The following is a 21279-nucleotide window of genomic DNA, read 5'->3' as shown; positions in this document are numbered from 1 at the left end:
AATCACAGATCGCCAACCTTTCCGCCACAGCTACCGCAATTATCACACTCGGCAGTACAATGTCACAATATTTGAGACATGGGTCAGGCAACAACAGCAGCTTATTGGCGTCTGTGAGCTCGGCTGCTCATGGCTGATGTCCTTCTGCTGTAGTCTCTCCCAAGCATCTCCTTTCTGTGTTGGAGTGAGTTCTTTATTCAGTATACAAACTCTGGGCTGGGTTGGCTTTGCTTAAATTGATTAATTTATTCATATAATTAAGCCCCTACATCCTGTTTGGATTACAATAGCACTGCACACTTTTGGAATTAACACTCGGGTGCACGTGGTTCCACTGCTGATTAATCAACTCGAAGTGTAATGCCGTGCCACTGATGAATTGCCCGCCTGCATGAAGCTCGGTTTAATTACTCACAAAACCTGCGCCTCCTGTGCTCGTTCACGAGCCCCTTCCACCCCCCCACGATCCACACTGCATGGCAGCACTCCACTCTCAACTGTGTAAGTGCGTTTACATCGCACCTATAGAAACACGTGAGTTTATATCGCACCTATAGAAACACGTGAGTTTTACATCTTACCTATAGAAACACGTGACTTTTACATCGTACCTATAGAAACACGTGAGTTTTACATCTTACCTATAGACAGACGTGAGTTTACATCTTACCTATAGAAACACGTGAGTTTACATCGTACTTATAGAAACACGTGTTTACATCGTACCTATAGAAAGAAGTGAGTTTACATCTTACCTATAGAAACACGTGAGTTTACATCGTACCTATAGAAAGACGTGAGTTTTACATCGTACCTATAGAAAGACGTGAGTTTACATCGTACCTATAGAAAGACGTGAGTTTACATCTTACCTATAGAAAGACGCGAGTTTACATCGTACCTATAGAAAGACGTGAGTTTACATCGTACCTATAGAAAGACGTGAGTTTACATCGTACCTATAGAAACACGTGAGTTTTACATCTTACCTATAGACAGACGTGAGTTTACATCTTACCTATAGAAACACGTGAGTTTACATCGTACCTATAGAAAGACGTGAGTTTACATCGTACCTATAGAAACACGTGAGTTTGCATCGTACCTATAGAAAGATGTGAGTTTACATTGTACCTATAGAAACACGTGAGTTTTACATCGTACCTATAGAAACACGTGAGTTTACATCTTACCTATAGAAAGACGTGAGTTTACATCGTACCTATAGAAAGACGTGAGTTTACATCTTACCTATAGAAAGACGCGAGTTTACATCGTACCTATAGAAAGACGTGAGTTTTACATCGTACCTATAGAAAGACGTGAGTTTACATCGTACCTATAGAAACACGTGAGTTTTACATCTTACCTATAGACAGACGTGAGTTTACATCTTACCTATAGAAACACGTGAGTTTACATCGTACCTATAGAAAGACGTGAGTTTACATCGTACCTATAGAAACACGTGAGTTTGCATCGTACCTATAGAAAGATGTGAGTTTACATCGTACCTATAGAAACACGTGAGTTTTACATCGTACCTATAGAAACACGTGAGTTTACATCTTACCTATAGAAAGACGTGAGTTTACATCGTACCTATAGAAAGACGTGAGTTTACATCTTACCTATAGAAACACGTGAGTTTACATCGTACCTATAGAAACACGTGAGTTTACATCGTACCTATAGAAACACGTGAGTTTTTATCAGTTTCGCCTGTGTGGTGTTTGTGCCACGTAACGGTGTACAGTGCAAACGATTTCACGAATCCTTTTGCGATGTTCCATGCGAGCCCCAGGTCACTTCTTTTCTATTTGGCCCGGGACCTTTAACCCTGAAATCTGTTTGTTTACCCTCGAGCCTGCCAAAATAATCTGAGACTTTTGTGGTTTTTATTTTGGAATGGAGATAATTCAGAAGTTGGTCTCCATCTCTCTCGTGTCCATCCGTGGCTGTTTGGTTTGCACTCGTGTTTGGGTTTTGGTCTTTTTTAGAAACACTCCCAATGTTTTGCCTTTCGGAAGTGTTTGCCCCTGATCAGAACCTCACATGAACGTTGAAAAACGTGGCTAGGGCTTTCACCCAGCAGTGCGTATCGCATGGCTGATGATAAAATGCCCAAGGATCTGTATAGACATGAACACCACTTTGCATACGAACAACAAATACATTCGACGACAAAACACAAGTTGGACATATTGAATCGTGGGCAGGACACTACATAAAAGTTAATTCAATCGCCATACTATGTAAGCCCATCCTTTACGTAACAGCTTGACCCCTCCTCCAACCACCAGACACGCTACCATGAACCACAAAGAAAAATAACATTCAATCCAATTGGCGATATCGCCGGGATTCTCGAGGCGGCGTCACGCTCTCTGTGGCCACCCGGTGGCGCTGCGGTGCAATGAAAAAACCGACCGCGGCTAAACTCGACCGATCGTGCAGAGATTTTCGCCGCTCAATAGGATTCACTCCACCATATGGATCGATTGGCAACGACTCGACATGACGATTAACCATCAATTGGAGCCGGCCATTGATTAACCCGGCGATGTTTTTTTTAATTTTGATATTGTTATGCCAGTTTTATGTTTGAACCGAAGACCATTGCGTTGAGATGTCCTTTGCTAGGTTGAACTTGATTCCCAGTGTCCGATTTTACATTGAACTTTATTCAGTGAGTGCACACACAGCAATGGTATTCTTACGTCTGATTGTATATTGAAATTGATTCTGTGAATTAACTTATGAATATAGTTTTTTTTCCTCCTGATGACGATCGCTTGTGTTGTGATCAAAACGTCGTAGTTTTTGTTATTTTCTTTCAACCTACCTACGTGACTTTACCGAAAAACCCAATAATATATATACTTCTGTATATGCATATTAAAAACCGTAACGTTTGTCCATCTACTACTGGATAAAGGCCTCGCCTTTGATTCAAAACTTACGTTCCAACTCCATATTGGTCACATCTCAAACAAAATCAAATATGCTTGTATATAGAAACCAACATTGTTTCTCCATTCGATTACGCATGCAAATTATTGGAGCTATCATCCCCACTGTTTGAGGACGTTGCTGCTACCTACATATCCGCTACTAACGAATCCCCAAACCGACTAAACCCGCTTTATCATTCTGTTCTTAGATTTGCACTCGATATACAGGACCCACCATTTGTGACCTATAATTTATTAACCTCATTGTCAAATCCCAGATTGCCTTTTTAACTATTTTAACTATCACAAGAACAAAAATTGCAATCGGTGAAAAAGCCTTTGTCGTTGCAGCACCATCGTTTTGCAACAACCTGGTGTTATATATATTTTATATTATTTTATTGTTTCCCTTTAACGTGACTTTACCGAAAGAACCAATAATATGAACCTGGTTTTCCTCCCATAACATCGTAAATTGCCCTTTATAAAAAAAATCATTCTGAAGCAGAATATTAGTGCTGGATACAGCCAAATTCTCTCACGTGATTTGTAAATTAGATTCTTAATGTATCTCATAGTTAAATTTTATTGAGGGACTGTCTTGGTGTCGTCTGGGACTATTCTTTTTTTAGTTTTTAGTGCATTTGTCAAGCTTAGAAATTGATGTACTCATGCAATTTGAACTGAGATACTTAATTGTTTTAATGTATTCAAGAGACATCACGGTGGCGTGATGTGATCTTCCTTGCCTGGTATGAAGGAGGTCGCCTCTAGATTTGGAGTTTGTGTCTCTCTCCCTGTGGTCGCGTGGATTTTTTCTCCGGGTTCTCCGGGTTTTCCCTCCACATTTACAATCGACATGCGGTTAGAGGATTTGCCTGCTATAAATATCAACATGAGAAGCCACTTCAATACGCTATCATTTGTGGCCAGGTCGCTTCGGAAATAGATAATAGCTCAGTGGGTCTTACCTGATACGATTTTTTAAAAACCTGTTTAGTTGTATTCGTACATTGAAGTGATTTTGTTTACCTTTCCTATGCGTTGCACGCCTTTCGCGGTTTTGTATTGTTTGCTGTAACGTTCTGACCTGCCCCTACTGAAATTGAGAAAGAGCTGTCTGGCTCATCGGATTCCTCCAGTATTAATACATATTCTAATCCTCCCCGTCTCGAATTCACCATCGGTATCATCAGTCAGGGTCCATCCACTGAATGAATGCCTCCCTCCCCTAGTCTTCTCCCCCCTACACCCCCTCTAATTCACTACGATAATCATCAACCAGCCTATCCACAATTGGATGAAGGCCTCCTTAAGCCTTCACTAATACAGCACCCTCAGCAGCCACGATCTATCCACTGCTAGCTGATTATCCATCCTTCATCATGCTGCTCAATGCACTGCTACGCACGTGGCCTCGGCTCACGGCCTCCACGAATGGCGCAGGGGCCTTTTGACAAAGCACGCGGGGCTGTTGCCCTTCTTCACGATATTGGCAAGTTGACGGACCGGGCACCAGCGAATGTGCCCCGAATCGCCCACGCCCTTCGGCGTCGGCGGCGGCTCCCTTCACGGACTGTCAAGCGGTGGAAAGAGCTGCACACGGATCCGCGCGTTGCCCCTCGGCACTACAGACCAGTGACTCTCTCGTCTGTGCTCAGTCACCAAAATAATTGAAATGCCACTGTCGGCTCAGAATCACACGCAACAACACCCCCCTCCCTCCTCCTAGAATTTTCCCAAGCAATGGCACCTCCCGTATTTTTGCGTAATTTTTCACCAGTCTACAATTCCATAGCTAAAATATAACTCCTAGACATGTCTCTATACGTGTCAGAAAACGCCATTTTTGGACAGAACTCTAACAAAATACATTGTAAACTATAAATATTTATATGGTGTATTAGGTCAGGTGCCTGATGCCTGTATATCCGGAGTTTGCGTGTCTCTCTCCACGTGGTTGTGTGGGTCTTTTTCTCCCGGGTCCTCCGTTTTTTTCCCCCTCCACATTTAGAAACATGCTTTATCGAGTATTTGGCTGCTTTACATTTCCACGTGATAAGCAACTTCGTTGACCTATCATTTGTGGCCAGGTCGCTTCTGAAAGAGCTATACAGCTCTGTAGGCCTTACCTGCCAAAAAATATATTTTTAAAACAGACGTGGTAGCCGCTGAAGCCAGAGGCAACGCATACAGTGGCGTCTTGTGGTTATCCAAGGGAGTGGGCTGGAGCGAGGATCCAGCCCAGGCCTCTACCCTCACCAAGACTGTCAGCTGAAGCTTGAGTGATGGCCTCCCAGCTGAAGTTCAGTGGAGCAGATGTGCTGTGCAGACATGGAGTCGGTGGACTGTGTGTGTGTGTGTGTAAGGATTACATAGCGCCATTGGCGTGAGGTGAGGTTCTGATTTGTATGCCTTATTCATTTGGCTTTGTGGTTGTATTTCTCTGGGGTGTGTGGCACCATTTTGAGGTGCCACTCTCAATCTGTGGTATGTCATGATCTATTGACCAAACAAAAACAAGGAGGAACGGCTTTTCCCTTCCCTCAATTGTTCAATTGCTTCCAGAAATCGAGATTACCTCAAATGTCGACATGGTGCATCATGCGTACTGCGTGTATGTGTACACTCAGTCACAACGTGGTGCAATGGTTAGCAAAATTAACTTGCACCGCACATTGTGAACAAATATCCGCGAGTGGCCCACTGCATATAAGAAGAAGAAAAAGCATTGCCTGTTGAATCGTGGACTGGATTCGTAGACTTGAGACGTTATTAATGGTGTCGTATTTTGAATTTGAAAGTTCATTGTGCATGTGAATGTGAAATGGTTATTCGTGTCAAAGTTTGCCACTTGTTTTGTTCCATTGCCGATTAGCACGGTTGGCTACGTACGGTGCAAAATAAGTTCAACATGCATCAAGGCCGTAGCCATGGAGTCAACATTGGGGGGGACCAAATCTTCCAGGGTGTCTGGGGGTCCCAACCCAGAAAAATATCTACATTTGAAAACGAATTTCCTGCCTGAAATATTTAAAAATTCCCAAACGCATGGGATGGACTTCTATTTTATGTTTTACAATCATGTCTAAGAGTATATTGTATTACATTGCTCTTTTTACTTTTTTACCATTTCTTGTTTCATTGTAAGTAATGGCAGAGATTAGGGATTAATAAAGTACAACCATAACCACAATCATATAAAAATAAATCTATGCATTGATTTATTTGAAGACAAGTCCAGATATTGTGGCCAAGTTTTAGCAAATTGTTTTTATTAACATAGCGTAGCAAAAAAAATGTTATAGCAATATATTGGGGGGGACATTTTGAGCATATTTGAATATTGGGGGGGATGTGTCCCCCCCCCTAAATATATATTATAATTACGGCCTTGACATGCATACAATTTAACGTCTGACTTTGACAATGAGTGAGTGTGTGCGTGTTGAGCCTTGTGTGAGCTACTCCGGCCGTGGTCTGACTGGGGAAGCGCTACAGGTGTCCCCCACCCCCGACTATAATCATTTGGGAAGCCCATGGAATTTGACCGATTGCTTTATGACAAGGGAAACCTGAACACGTAGCCCCAGCAGTCAAAAATATACAGATACCCTCTTGAATTTCACATCCTGTTATTGTTTCACTGCCAGGGCACAGTGCATGCGACAACTGCCATTGTTATTCCAAAGTTCAAAGTGTAGCATTCAGTAACCAATGTGAGTTTCTAAACGTTTTTTATTACGCTTCAAATGGGTGCTTTCATTATCTGCATAACAAGCAACCGAATCCATAACTGCTGACACATCAATGGCCAGTTTTAGTTTGGAGAATATCCAAAAGGTAGCGATAATGAAGTTTCATGGGGAGGGGGTGGGGACGTGATTGCTTAGGGGCCGGAGCGATGAGTTGGCACGACCTGAGATCCTGGGTTTGGATTCGGCCCCATGAGTTGATGGTCTAAGTGCAATCACCTTTGACTGCACAAGAAAACACCATTGCATTTTGGCTTTGCATTACATTTTTTTTTACTAAACTCTAGCCCTGAGAATGAAAAACGGTGGCATTAAAAACTGTAGCAAGGTGGGTGGAAAAAAATACTGCACCCTGTTGTGGATAACAGGTCACTTTAAAGGGGGATCTCAATCATAGTTCAGTGATATCTACTTCCTCGGACTCTTATCTAGCATGGAGGGACGCACTTCCCTGTGAGACTTGTGAAAGGATCCGTCATCTCGTGACATAAGGCCGATAGCACAATGAGGATAACATTGATCTAAAAAAGGCAAAGGCCTATTCTTATTTTCTCACAGCATTTATCTCAAGTAGGTCCAATCTGAAAGTCCACGTGACTTTTATGGTATCTCATTTTGAAACATGAGCTTGTACCTCCTGTATAGTTTAAAGATATCACAGCCCTTCCCCAGGCCTTGTGGTCAATGAGGGTTGTTCGACCATACTACTAAACGCTGTTCATTGTGAATTAGTGTAGAGAGTCAAAGACCAATTTTGATATTACTCCATTTAGCCATGGGCAGGAAGGAAACTCGTGTTCCAGGTTCATAGTGCAGTGCGCAAACCGCTGACCCATCACTTCGCCACTTCTCCCTACATTTAATGATATAAACAAAACTACAAAAATAATACAATTATGCATATATCGCAATTTCGTCAGTTGTATACATACAGATCAGTAGCACAGTTGGTAGCAAATTGCGTTATGAACCCAGTGAGTTTCGTTTGATTCCTGGCCTCCCAGCTGCCTGCCTTCAACAACCCATACTGGGGAGTGTGGTCATAAACCCTCATTATAGACACTGTGGTGACGCCTTTATCCAGTCAAGGATTGAAAAAATGATGTAGATTCAATTACATTTTGCTTTGTTACAATATCTTGAAGAAAGTGTGCAGTGGCTGTCTGATATAGACGTAATATTTAATGTGGATATTAGCACCACGATACGTATGTTATAGCATGGAGCAGCTGACCTTTTCACCCGCAATTTGACGAGGCATCCCAGACAATTAGATGTACACGAATACATTATAGATGCCATATTACGTGATTATGGAGACATTAAAAGGATGGAGAAAATAAAATGTGTCATTCAAATCCTCTTGTCCTCTACTAATCTCAATTACACTTATTCAACATTGTAACACTTCTGTTGCACTCACGACATCTACTAAATCGTCTGTTTTGAGAATAAAGTAAGAGGGTAATTTGCAATCGGTTGGTGTATTTTTATGCATCTCCATGTATGATAATTACTAAGTGTTTCGGTTTTTTTCTGTTTGTGCATGAATATTTCAAGTGTGAAAACCGCATGTTCTGCCTCGCATGTGTAAACATCTGATAGCGTTTTATAAACAGAACCAACCACCCTATTGCACATCTGTGTAAAAAAAAAAAATCATAGCGCATCGGATTCCTCAAGTCTAAATAACGATTCTGATTCTAAACCATTGTACAATACTGTGTTTGTCAAAGTAAATATCTTGTACTGCTGGGCAGGTAGTGTGTGTGGGATGTGTTGCCATAAACGCTTCAAGTGGTCATGATATATCTGGTTCACTGTGACACGGTTTTCTCAGAATTTGACTGCCACGTGTATTATCTTGAATTCCAAGAGTGGGGTGTGAATGTGCACTTAGAGAAACACGACGCACGGACCTCTTCTGTTCTGTGGAATTCATCATTAGTCACACAGATAGAGCGGTAACTTTTACTGAAAACTGCTGAATTCCATTCCTCGATATTTTCGTTTTCACTTTAGCTACGTACGTGTACGTTGGTTGTAATATGCACGAGTTTTTTTTTATATTACCGACCAGCTATATGATACTCGGGAACAGTGATAATAGTTTATGTAAAAATGTATGACACCATATTTCCTCTAATTTCAAATTGATTAATGAAAACCTAATGACAATTTAGAAAAACATTACTTTCCAGTAGTTACACCAATGGGTGGAGGAATGACCCAGTGGTTTGCGAATTACACTTAACCTGGAAATTGGAAGCGGAGTTTGAATTCCAGCCTTCACCAACCCACACCGATCAGTACCTTCAACAACGCGAGTTCAACCCCGATTTACGGCTTGGAGAGCTGAATGGAGATCAAAAGAACTCGCAACAAACACCACCTTGTGAAAGATCCAACGCAGAAGACCCCTGAATGTGATCTTCCACGAAGCTCGTGGTCTACCCTAAACCGCATCCGCAGAAACCATGGCAGATGCGGACACCCGATGCACAAATTTAAAACGCGCCAGTTGTAACGTGCGAACTGTGGTCATCCAGAACAGGCCGTTCAACGTATAACGATGCAATGGCCGATCCACATACGAAGGCGACATCGCAGCGATACAATCTTGACCACCCATACGAACGAAGAAGACTGAGCAGTCTGGTCAAGTATGGACAAACAGCTCCCCACTGTGACGGACGCGGCACAGGGGAAAGTCTTGTACCAGCAGCGGTTTGATCAAAGGATGAAGATTCGTAGAACTGCATATTAATTTGAAGACAAAAGAACAGTAAACTTGTATGTGTTTGCACATACAAGTAAAGCAAATTTCAGCGGCACTGTTCTTCGTTTCTTGCGTACATAAGAAATCGGTGCCGTATTGCGACATTTCTCATTGCATCGATGGAGCCTAAATCTGTGAAGAAATGTTGAGTGTGAAGTGCAATTGGTGAAGCTAGAATATTTCTACCCTCTAACAGACTAAACGTTGTGTGCCCTTGTCCACTTCTGCAGGTAAATTGCTTTCCCTTTTCAGGAGCACATTGGCAGGAAAATTATTCCTCTGATTGCCGCCTGATGATGCCAAGGTCGACTCGGCCTCAAATGAGTACCTGGTGCGGTACTCCGATTACAAATGTTATGGATTTTCTCTCCAACATACCAGTGTGCTGTACTAGTTCTGTTTATGTAACAAACCTTACCAATTGGCTGTGTCGGGTGGTGGCAGGTTTAACGACACATTTACGCGATCTAACCAAAAACCTGTTTTATGGAAAATAATTCATTGTTTTCCTTTGGCAAGGGTCAATTCACGCTTTCACTATAAAGAGCTGGGGTTTTCATACATAATTTGAATGCACCTATAAATTATTACGGGCAAGAGATACGACTGAGTGGGGATGGGAACAGAATGTGTAGGATGTGCAAACAGAACCTTTACTCTATTGCATGCAAACTATCAACATAACGTGTCGGTAATTTCAACTAACATTGAAGTTGTAATTGGGCCGTGTAGTGCGTCGCCAAGTGGAGTGTGCCTTGTGCTTGCAATAACAAATTCCCACAATACAAGTTTACTTGTGACTGTAAATGGCTATATATGGAAAATTATTCCTTGGTTTCCTTGGGCAAGGATCAATTCACGCTTTCGCTATCTCGAGCTGGGGTTTTTTGTAATATATATACAGGATTCACTTTCACCAAGTGGGAAATGAAAGCACACGTAACTTTTGTAGTCTGTACGTTGTGTTTCGGGCATGTTTAACCACATCCCAGTGCTCTTAACAGCCAATATCCCTGGGTAATATAAAGTAGCTAAACTAAAACCACGGTGTGAAATACCGTTTTGTACGAGCACGTTTTGTACGAGCACGTTTTGTACGAGCACGTTTTGTACGACCAGGTTTTGTATGACCAGGTTTTGTACAGAATCTGAACGCATGATCGGAGAATATTCTTTGGGTCTTTCGGTAAAGCCACATAGATGGAGGAAATAATAAAAAAACATATCACGACGTTTCGATCGCAATACAAGCAATCGTCATCAGGTTAAAAATAGCAGGAGAGATACTGAGGCAGGATGTTATAAAGGTTTGAGATGGGTGTAGCCCTAGGGTCATAAGCAAAGTGGGCGGGGCTAGTGATGAAATTTGCATGTCAATGTAAGATCGGGTAAATCAGAGAGCTACCTCCACGACGACGAAGCTGCGGAGGTGGCCATTGCATTGTGAGAGATTAGCATGTCAATGTAAGACCGTAGAGCCACCGCCACATCGAGGAAAACGAGCAATGGTGGCTGTGTTAGTGAGACATTTAACCTGTTAATGTAAATACATTTAACCCGTTAATGTAACACCAGAGAGTCGAAAATAACTACAAACATCGGCAGATAGGATGGAAACATCAGAGCCAGTTATGACTTAAACTGGTTAATAACGTCCTCCCAATGATTGCTGAACTCTCCACCAACGCATGCCCGCAGTGCTTGATTACGGGCATGCTTCAATATTATTAAGTAGCCGCCACTTGGAGGCTTCATCTTGAGTGTTAATCAATGTAAGTGGGCTTGGGCAGGACTCGCTGATAGGGTGACGACTGGCGATCGAGACTAATAATGGAGTGACAGCCAAAGGAGAAAACACAACAGAGAGGGTGTCCACTGTGCTGATGGAGAAATGAAATCGGATCAAGTGCAGGAGCTAGATGGATTGTTGCATCGGGAGAGTTCGACGTGACTCTGACTTGGCAAGGACTTAATCCAGCGGCACTGCATGGGTCACACACCTTCCTGTTATGCAATGCTGTATGTCATCTGATGCTTTTGTTCTTGATTCCTGTAAATAATAGTTGGGTTTTTTTTTTTAACGCCTCCGATTACCACGGTTGGCTGTGTACGGTGTGAAAGAAGCCATATACATTCGTATATTTTTGGGTGTTGAATTTTGTAATTCGTGCTGACACGTACAGGTTTCCTTAGCTTTATGCGGTAATCGATGTGTCAAAGAAAAGGCTCACAAAGCGGAACAGCACGAGACGGCTGCCTGCCAAATGGCACACACGACACACGCAGCGTCCACACAATGTTGCCCCACGTCCGACTGCGTGTTTACAAACTGTGTAACGTACAGACATTTTCGGTAGAAATAGGGTTAGCCGCATATATATATGCGAAATTACACAAACCGAAACCGTGTAAAGTTAGGGAAGATAGCTGGTTGTGCCACAGACCGCATGCCATTGTCGGTGCAAGCATTGACATAGTTGGCCCCCAGAAGTCGAGGCATAAACACGCGTGCACATAGCACAGTGCTGTCCTCAGCAGTGATGCTTTTTAGTTTTCAGAAAATGCAGTTCTAGTTTAGGTGAATTTTTTTCCGTCTGCTCTTGGCCATCCGTTTGCATTGACTTCTGCGTTTCATTCATGTATTTTAATTTTTACACTTTAACCCTGCCAATCCATAATGCAAATGAAAATATGGTATTGTTATGTTTTCGTTTTTTCTGGTCCAGTTTGATTTTGCCCATCAATTGCTTCGTGTTAAATAAAATAACACTGGCTTCATGGCAAGCCCCAACAGTTCGTGTCCTTTAACAAAAAAAAACTCTTCAATTTAAACCACGGACTCCGGCATGTCTAATACAGACATGTGTATCTTCCAACACTAATTTGAATGAGGACACAGTTGCACTGAGCAAGGGTTTACCAGAATTTGTATTGCTTTGTATGTATGTATGTAAGATAAGATATAACGTGGGCAACGTTATAGATGAAAGGTAAGTGGTAAAGTTTGGACAGGAAATAGGAGAGAGGTTCCCAACAAACATAGGTATGAGACGGGCAGAATGACTATCACCAAACATTTCGTCACATACTTGGAAAGAGTGATGGATGGTATTCAGGACAACGGCACAGGAATATCTGTGCAAGGAGAAAGACTAAATAAACCTGAGATTCGTGGGTGACATAGATCTGATGGAAGAAAGCTGCCTAGTGCTGCCAAGTCAGGAAAGGATGCAGGACTGATGATTAACGTGGAAACGCCAGACGATTGTGTTATGAAGGGGAACATTGAGAAATAAGTAATATAAGCAAGATCGTGAATGTAAAGGAATTAGCATGCTATGGAAGTTTACTGACATGGGACAACTACACGAAAGACGGCAATGATCACAAAGGCAAAACGAGTAATGGCAGGATTCAATAACATCTGTGTTAAGTACATATTAGTATGCCTGGGAGACTTGGCCATTAAAAAACGACGGACAGAGATAGGATATTGGCACTAAAAATTTACTGTTACAGAAGGATATTGCTCAAACTAAGCTGGTCCCAAAGAGTGGGCCCAACGTAGGAGTAAGATAAAGGTTGCACATAGAAGAAGAATCTGATTATGCAGGCAGTGATGAGAAGGAAACTGGCACTTGGGATATATATGTAGGATGGACAAGAACACGCCAAATAAGTGTGGTGGTGTTGGGGAAAAATGGAAGGAACCCGAAGAAAGAGAGAGAATAGCTTGATGACGACATAAGAGAGTGTTGCCAGAAATATGTTGGCCACTAATTGAGCATGTTGGCACAAGACCGGAAAGTGGAAACAAATGACTAAGTGTGCAGTGGACACCTACTGGGCTGTTTGCCCATGGATCGTGGTGATGATGATGTAATGAAAGTTTTTTGGGTTGGGTCGCGTGAGTATAAATGTGTCGCCAGAATTATAGCAAATCGCCTGATGAAGCTGGATGTTAATTACCAGCGAAACGTCGTACTCAAATTGTAAATGTTGTGCATGTATTCTTCAACAAACCGGTGGGCTGAAGTGGTAATTAATTGGCACGTTGTGTTTACGGTGACCAAACCTTTTTGCTTGCCTGTATCGGGTGTTGGAGGGTTACGACACATCTGTACGTATGTGATCTAACCCGAAAACCTTTATTGCCAATGATGAGTGTATGCTGAACTCCTCCTCTACCGGAGCAGATAGTTTTCCCGTCTTTGCTCTACTAACTGTTGGTCACCTAATATACAAACCTATAGCCCATATTTTCAACCTGTCCATCAAAGAAGCATTAGTTCCTCTAGAATGGAAACATTCCTATGTCCGTCCACTTCACAAAGGGGGCCCTAAAGATGATCCCAATAACTACCGACCTATCTCAATTTTGTTCCCATTGATGAAAATTTTTGAAAAATTATTTAACTATCAAATTAGCAGTTTCCTGTCCACCAACAATCTACTACATCTAAAACAATCTGCGTTCCGAAAAAAAATACAGCACCACATCTGCTGCATTTGACTCTTTGAATCAAATTTACAATAGCCTTGATAATAAGCAGTACTGTGCCTGTCTTTTTCTTGACCTGTCCAAAGCTTTTGATACAGTAGACCACAACACCCTGCTTAGTAAACTAGGTTCCTCGGTTTTTCCGAGAACACAGTACAATGGTTAAAAAATTACCTCTTTTCTCGCACCCAAACTGTATTCACAGATGGTTGGAGGTCAAACAGTGTTAAGATAACAAAAGGGGTTCCACAGGGTTCCATCCTCGGACCCCTCTTGTTCTCTCTTTATGTCAATGACCTGGGCACTGACCTGGATCATTCCAGGGTTAATCTTTTTGCAGATAACACGATACTGATTACTGCTGGCCGCTCTCCGGATGACGTGATTGCTAAGCTCCAGGGTGATTTCAACAAACTACATCAGCTAGTTTCTCTTAAACTAGTCTTGAATACCTCCAAAACCAAGGTGCTATGCTTCTCACCGGGACTAAAGCAGGAAGTTATTTTTCCCCAATTACATTCCTTGAATAATTATCAAATAGAGCAAGTTAAGATCTATAAGTATCTTGGGGTCATCCTGGATTTCAAAACTTAATTTTGAAGATCACATTGATTATATTGGTAAAAAGACAAAAAAAATGGTTTTCTGTATCGACACAAGCACTGCTTTCCCCCAATGTTCCGTTTGGAATTGATAAAAGCTACCATACTGCCTCTACTTGACTACTGTGACATCGTGTATAAATCAACCCCAAGTACTGTACTGAAAAAGCTTGATTCCATCTATCACTCGGCCTTAACATTTGCATTGAACTGCCCATATAGGACTCACCACTGTGATCTCTACATTGGGTCAAACTTAACATCTCTTAATGTTCGACGGCTTGTGCGCCAGATCTTATTTATTCACGATGTACTTACAAAAAAATCCGCAGACTACCTGCTGGATCTCCTCTCTGTTTCAAAGAACAAATTTGACCTCGGGTCTTCGCTCATCTACCAGCTTCACATTCCCTATTGCCGTACAAAAACCGGAGGAAGGGCCGTTGCTATTGATGCCCCCAGGGTCTGGAATGCTATTGCCAATAAACTGCAACTTGAATCACTACCTATGCGATCTTCACTCAAAACTGCTCTAGAGGAGTTGTACACCCCTAGCTGCCACTGCTATTCAGTGGCCTAAAATATGGCTCTAGATTTTGGTGTTATAATTTATTTATGTAGTTTATTGTTAAATTTGGTCACAGTCCCAATGATCACTGTTACATTGCATTTATGACTTTTATTTTTATTTCGAAAACGTTTTTTTTGGTTTTGGCCATGTTTTTGTTTATTGTATACGGAGTTAGACTGATGTCCTTAATCTTAGTTGTCTTGTGGTTGTTATTTTGATTTGCATCCCACTGCGATTTTTTGCACACAGCGTTGGTGTACGGTGCTATTTCAGGAATATTTTTGACGTTTTTTTTTTTCCTGGATTTTCTGTTTGCACGGTCACATAATCACTTTAAGATGTTTTCTTGTTCATGTTTTTTTGTTTGTTGCGGTTGCACCCGATTCAAGAGCCGAATGGCTCACAGGGCTATACCAAATAAATGAACTATGAAATGAACTAACTATGAACTATGAACTTTCGCACCGTACGTAGCCAACCGTGCCAATCGGCAGAAGCGCTTCATATTTAGAAATCCTTCCAATGGCCCTCGCCCTCAACACTAAAATCCCCACTTTCATGTGTCACCTGTTAAGCGTCCCTTTACGTTCGGCATGTGTAATAACGCAATAATGCCACCGCCCAAGGGGGGGGGGGGGGTATTTCCTGCTTCGTAAAGCCGCGTGGGGGGGGGGTCTCCGTGTCAAAGCTTCCCCCCTCCACTCCTCCCAGTGCAGTGACTACATTATTCACCGCAGTGCACGCGCCTCTCTTTGGCCAACGCCGCCCCAAGTGGGTTTGAGTTGCTCGAGGCGTGGCCACGCCGTGTGACGAGACGCAATGCCCTCTGCTGTCGGGCGGGATGGGTGGGTGAGCCTCAAAGAGAAAGTAAAAGCGCGGCATTGTGACGTTTGCGTGCAGCATTCCATCTCCGTGGGCTTTTCCACCGGCTTGCAAATTCGCGAGAGAGATGCGCGGCCCCGTGGTGTTATTGTAAATTGATGTGCAATGAGTGGCGTCAGAGAAATCCTATGTATATATGTGTGCGTGTTTCTAGAGAGGAAATATAATATAGAGAGGCAAGGCTTTAATTTACTTAAATAATGAAAAAAAATTGCATGACCATTTTCGGTAAAGTCACCAAAGAGTATGAATCCTTGCAGTCACGAAAGCTTCAAATCTCGACATAATAGAGGTGTTTTGAGGTAGATCGTAAATATACAAATGTCGTTAAACCCGCCACCACACGACACAGCCAATTATTGATATATCTGTAGGGGCGTAAATGGGCTGTGGGGTGTCCTGGGATCCCCCGGGACCCCGCCGCTCGGTTGGGAGGTGGATAAAAGGCGGACCTCTCTACAGGCTGGGGACCAGTTGAAGGCCGAAGCCGAAGAGCAGCTAGACAGGACCCTGAGACCCCCTATCCCCGCTGCCCCTGTCAGGGCCGGGACTCTGTGAGGCTCAGTGGTGAGACCCTGGGAACCCCTGGCCCCGATGTCCTTGTAAGGGCCGGGTCCAGTGGGTCAGTGGTGGGAACTCGCACCCTGGCTAGGGCGAGTTAGAATAGCCTCCCCCTAGGCACCCATAGCCGGAGGACCCTGAGTGTAGCCCTGTGTTAGGGCGCGTTCGCCCGGAGGCAGTACCCTCTCTAGACAGTGGTGTAGGAGGACCCTGAGTGTAGTTCTGTGTTATAGGGCACGTTCGCCCGGAGGCAGTACCCTCTCTAGACAGTGGTGTAGGAGGGCCCTGAGTGTAGCCCTGTGTTAGGGCAGGTTAGCCCGGAGGCAGTACCCTCCCTAGACAGTGGTGTAGGAGGACCCTGAGTGTAGCCCTGTGTTAGGGCACGTTAGCCCGGAGGCAGTACTCTCCCTAGGCAGTAGGTGTAGGAGGACCGTAGCCCTGAGTGTTCTGGGACTGTACTGCCGAGCGTGGTATTAATAAATAGTGTTGCATCCAATAACCGTCTCCGACGTCTCCCGAATCCACAACACTACATATGTGTCTCACGTAAACAGACCGTGCCAACTCGTTAATTGTACAGCACACTGGTGTGTTGGAGAGCAAAGCCACAACATTTACAATCTGAGTATGACGTTTCGCCAGTATCTGTATAACCTTTTGTTAATCCAATGCTGGCCTTTACACACCATGTGGGTCATGACAGATTGTTTGATACTTCAACATTTCGGCCAGATCTTGTATATGGTAGGGAATTGAACTCGGATACCAGGTTCATAGTGCAGTGCAATAAACGCCAATTTTACCACCAGTTAGTCCATCATTATTCTTGAGCACGATGTGGTGATCCTCTGTGTTGATGGCCCTATGCCAGAGGTGGAAACATAATACGAGTGTGGTGAAAACTATTAAACATTTATTTTTTATTTACCTTGTAAGGCCCACTGAACTATATAGCTCTTTTTTGTCCAGAAGCGATCTGGCCACAAATTATCACTCGACGAAGTGGCTTATCACGTGCAAATGTCGAGCAGCCGAATAGTCGGCGCATGATTATAAATGTGTGTGGGGGGGATAGACCCGGAGGAGCCGGAGAAAAATCCACACGAGCAAGGGGAGAGAGACGTGCAAACTCCAAATATACAGCAGGCGTCAGGGTCGGGATCGAAACCGCGACCTCCTGCATACCAGGCGAGGGAGTTAACATCTCCTAGCCACCGTGGCACCCAAGCGGATTAACACGCCCTTATAAATGAACATACATAAACTATTGTGTAATAGGCAGTGAATCATTTCTGAGAATACCGGTGGAGAAACTTGCCTTGCGAAGATATATAATTGAGTTATACCATGCACACGTGAATTATGAAGCACATTGAAAGCATATGCTGATACAAACCCAAAATCATCCGGTCATTTCATCATCACCGGGCATGATCAACCCACCGTTAGAGTGTGAGACGAAATTCAAAGGCGAAAACATTTCCTTTCGCCGATGGAGCGTTAACAGTTAATGTGGAGTAGGATTCTGAGCCTTTCTGGGAATCGCAAGCAGTTTAATGGTTACATATTTCATTGGAGAGTTTACCAGCTTACACAATGGCACTCGAAAGACGACTTGTTAAGCGTCATTCAAGTATGGAATCCAACAACAAGCCAAGTACACCAAATGTACAAAAAAATTGTACGTCATGCTAAATAAGTTATTGTATTGATACATTGCTGTTTTTTTTTACATAACGTGCATATCTCACTTTCTACTTTTCCAATTCTTAAGAAATGCCCCAACTTGTCAAAGGTTCGAGGTGATTGGTTAATACGTCTGTGACCTGTGTTTGAGTGCATGCAATTGTATGTTTTAATATGACGTCACATTGCAAAGTATACAGTATGCAAATATTTTTTTCGACTTTCATTATACACTTTAGATGTCTAGTCGATTAGCGCGGTTGGCTATGTACGGTCCGAATGAAGTTCTAAATACATATGGTCTACGTGCTGAGGTCAGTGACTGATCGTTTACCGTTTCCGTTCAGTGACGTGTACTTAGGACATCACGGCGATACACTCCACTGCTCCTGACTCAGTTGTCCGGCTTGACCACACCTGAATGTAAAATTGCGTGGTTATGCATCTGCCTTAGCGACACGAAAGAAGTGTGACGTATGTTGCCAAGGGAGATTGTATAAATGATAAGCATCATGGAAATATGATGGTGCCCCGCAAACCGGTTGAACTACGGCGTCATTGGGTTCACAAGCGTGACCATCATGGTAATCCGATATCTTTACAACATCACTCGACCTATAGTTTACCTCCTCAAAATATGTGCAACGAAAATAAATATTACTGTAAACGATCTATTTTTGACCATGTCTATACGCAGACACTCTTTGGTCCTATTCGGTAAAGTCACGTAGGTAAAAAAATAAAACAACAAAAATCACGACGTTTCGGCCACAACACAAGCGGCCTTCATCAGGTGAAGGGACCAGACTGTCTCGAAGACTGCGCTGGAGTGAAACAGAGCCAAGCTCAGACTACGACCTTTAAGCTGTGTGAGAGGGATTAAGGTGCCTCGACAAAGGAATTAGCATAAAAAAATAGCATTTGATTGGCGGACTTATCATGATGAAAGGTGTAACACACGGCAGTGCACCTTTAAGCTGTGTGAGAGGGATTAAGGTGCCTTGACAAAGGAATTAGCGTAAAAATTAGCATTTTATTGGTGGACTTATCATGATGAAAGGTGTAGCACAGTGATCGGCACCGGCAGTGCACCCGCCTGTGCTGTGAAAGTTTGGGGTACCATTACTTGAAAAAATATACTGTACCAATGAAAATTAGTATAATGTTTGGTTCGATTTAGAACATCCTTCCAATGGTTGCTTAATTTGAAGCCATCTTCTCGGTTGAAATTGTGTCTGTGTTTGTAGATCTGAATTGCCTCGTGAACAAATCTCTGATAAAAACCCGTGGGTTTGCAAAGAACCTTGGTATCGGAGAAAATTATATCGTGATCACCCACAGCGTTGTAACAGTGATCAGCCACGGCAGAAGAATTCGTTCTGCCGTGTTTCAAATCTGATTTGTGCTCGCTTGCAAATCTGATTTGTGCTCGCGAATTCGGTCAGAGACATGTCGCTTCGTCTCCCCGATATAGCAATCACCGCAGGTACGACTCAAATTGTAAACCCCGGGGTACTGTAAGTCAGGAATGACATCCTTCACGGATGGGATCAGATCACGAATTTTATGTACTGTATTGAACCGGACCTGGATCTTGTGTTTGTTTAGAATTTTGGAAATCTTTTTAGTAACGCCTGCTATATATGGTAGTGTGATGGTTTTGACCGGAGTATCAAGTGGTTGTTTCTGTATGGAGGGAGAAACAGCTTGGCGGATGGTACGGTCAGAGTATCCATTCCTTTTGAGGGTCAGGTGTACATGTTTTAATTCACTGGTCAGGTGGTGTTGGTCCGAAATGCAATGAGCCCTATGGTATAAAGTTTTGATGAGATAATTCTTTTGGGCTGGGTGATGGTGGGAATCAGGCTTCAAGTAGGAATCTGTGTGGGTGGGTTTCCTGTAGACAGAATGCCCCAATAAGCCATCAGGTCTCCTCTCAAACAGAACATCCAAGAATGGTAGCTTGCCATTTTTCTCCACTTCCATGGTGAATTTGATGGCGGGATGTCTGGAATTGATGTGGTGTAGGAAAAGGTTCAGAGCTGGGAGGCCATGTGGCCAAATGACGAAAGTGTCATCCACATATCTCTTCCACAGGGGAGGTCTGAGGGTGGAAGTCTGGATGGCGTCCGATTCAAATTTCTCCATGAAAACATTGACTATCACTGGTGACAAGGGGGAACCCATGGGAGTACCCTCATTTTGTTTGTAGAAGGAACCATTCCAAGTGAAGTAGGTGTTCGTGAGGCAGTGCCTGACCAGCGTAGGTACCTCGGGGTTTAGTCCATGTTGTACCAAATTTTCAATTATATCAATGGTATCAGGTACCGGGACCTTGGTGAACAAGGAGACCACATCGAAGCTGACAAGGATATCATCAGGGGACAGTAAAACGTCTTTGACCATAGAAACCAATTGGGCTGAGTTAAGTACTGCTGAGGAGGTCTTGCCAGTGAAAGATAGCAAGGTATCCGATAGAAAACGTGCTAGGGGAGTTGATCGTGGATACGATGGGTCGTAGTGGAGTGCCTTCTTTATGAATCTTTGGAAGACCATAGAATCTAGGGCGTCTTGCAGCATTGCCCTTGTCGGCTGAGAGGATGACTATATCATGTCTCTCTTTTAATTTCGCGAGTTCAGAGCGTTCATCTTTGCTGATGTTGCTAACGTGTTTCTTAGCATTCTTAAGAATAGTAGCTATTTCGGCTCTCGCGACGTCTGCTTGGATGTGTCCTATACCTTTGAGGGCTACATCGACCTGAGAAATTATATCATCTATCGGCATATGTTTTGGGGTGACAACGAAATTTAGTCCTTTAGCCAATACTGTTTTCAGATTGTCCGAAATCGGGGTGCTACTCTGATTGATTACAATTTTGTTAGCGTCTAGTTTTGTGGTCTGTGGAACCGGGTTTTTCTTTGATAGGTGGTTGAATTTAGCAATTAGGTTAGCTTTGAATTTGATTTAAAGTGAATCGGCAGAAGAAG

The 21279-nt window shown here is 43.1% G+C and overlaps 1 long non-coding RNA gene across 2 annotated transcripts in view; it reads left to right on the top strand.

The window, feature by feature from the left end:
- The first annotated feature begins 287 nt into the window (after positions 1-287).
- The window catches only part of LOC116949411 (uncharacterized), a 64780-nt gene continuing 43788 nt past the window's right edge, over positions 288-21279 (top strand). The window contains exon 1 of one of the 2 annotated variants that reach the window (XR_004403902.2): positions 288-501. This is a non-coding gene — a long non-coding RNA (uncharacterized LOC116949411). The remainder of the gene's footprint in view (positions 502-21279) is intronic. The other variant, XR_012946027.1, reaches the window with a different exon arrangement.

The sequence above is a fragment of the Petromyzon marinus genome, chromosome 36, assembly GCF_048934315.1.
Source record: "Petromyzon marinus isolate PM22_M1 ecotype Great Lakes invasive population chromosome 36, UKy_Petmar_22M1.pri1.0, whole genome shotgun sequence".
Taxonomy (NCBI): Eukaryota; Metazoa; Chordata; class Hyperoartia; order Petromyzontiformes; family Petromyzontidae; genus Petromyzon; species Petromyzon marinus.
The sequence above is the reverse complement of the archived record's forward strand: the minus strand, read 5'-3'. Positions and strand labels throughout refer to the sequence as shown.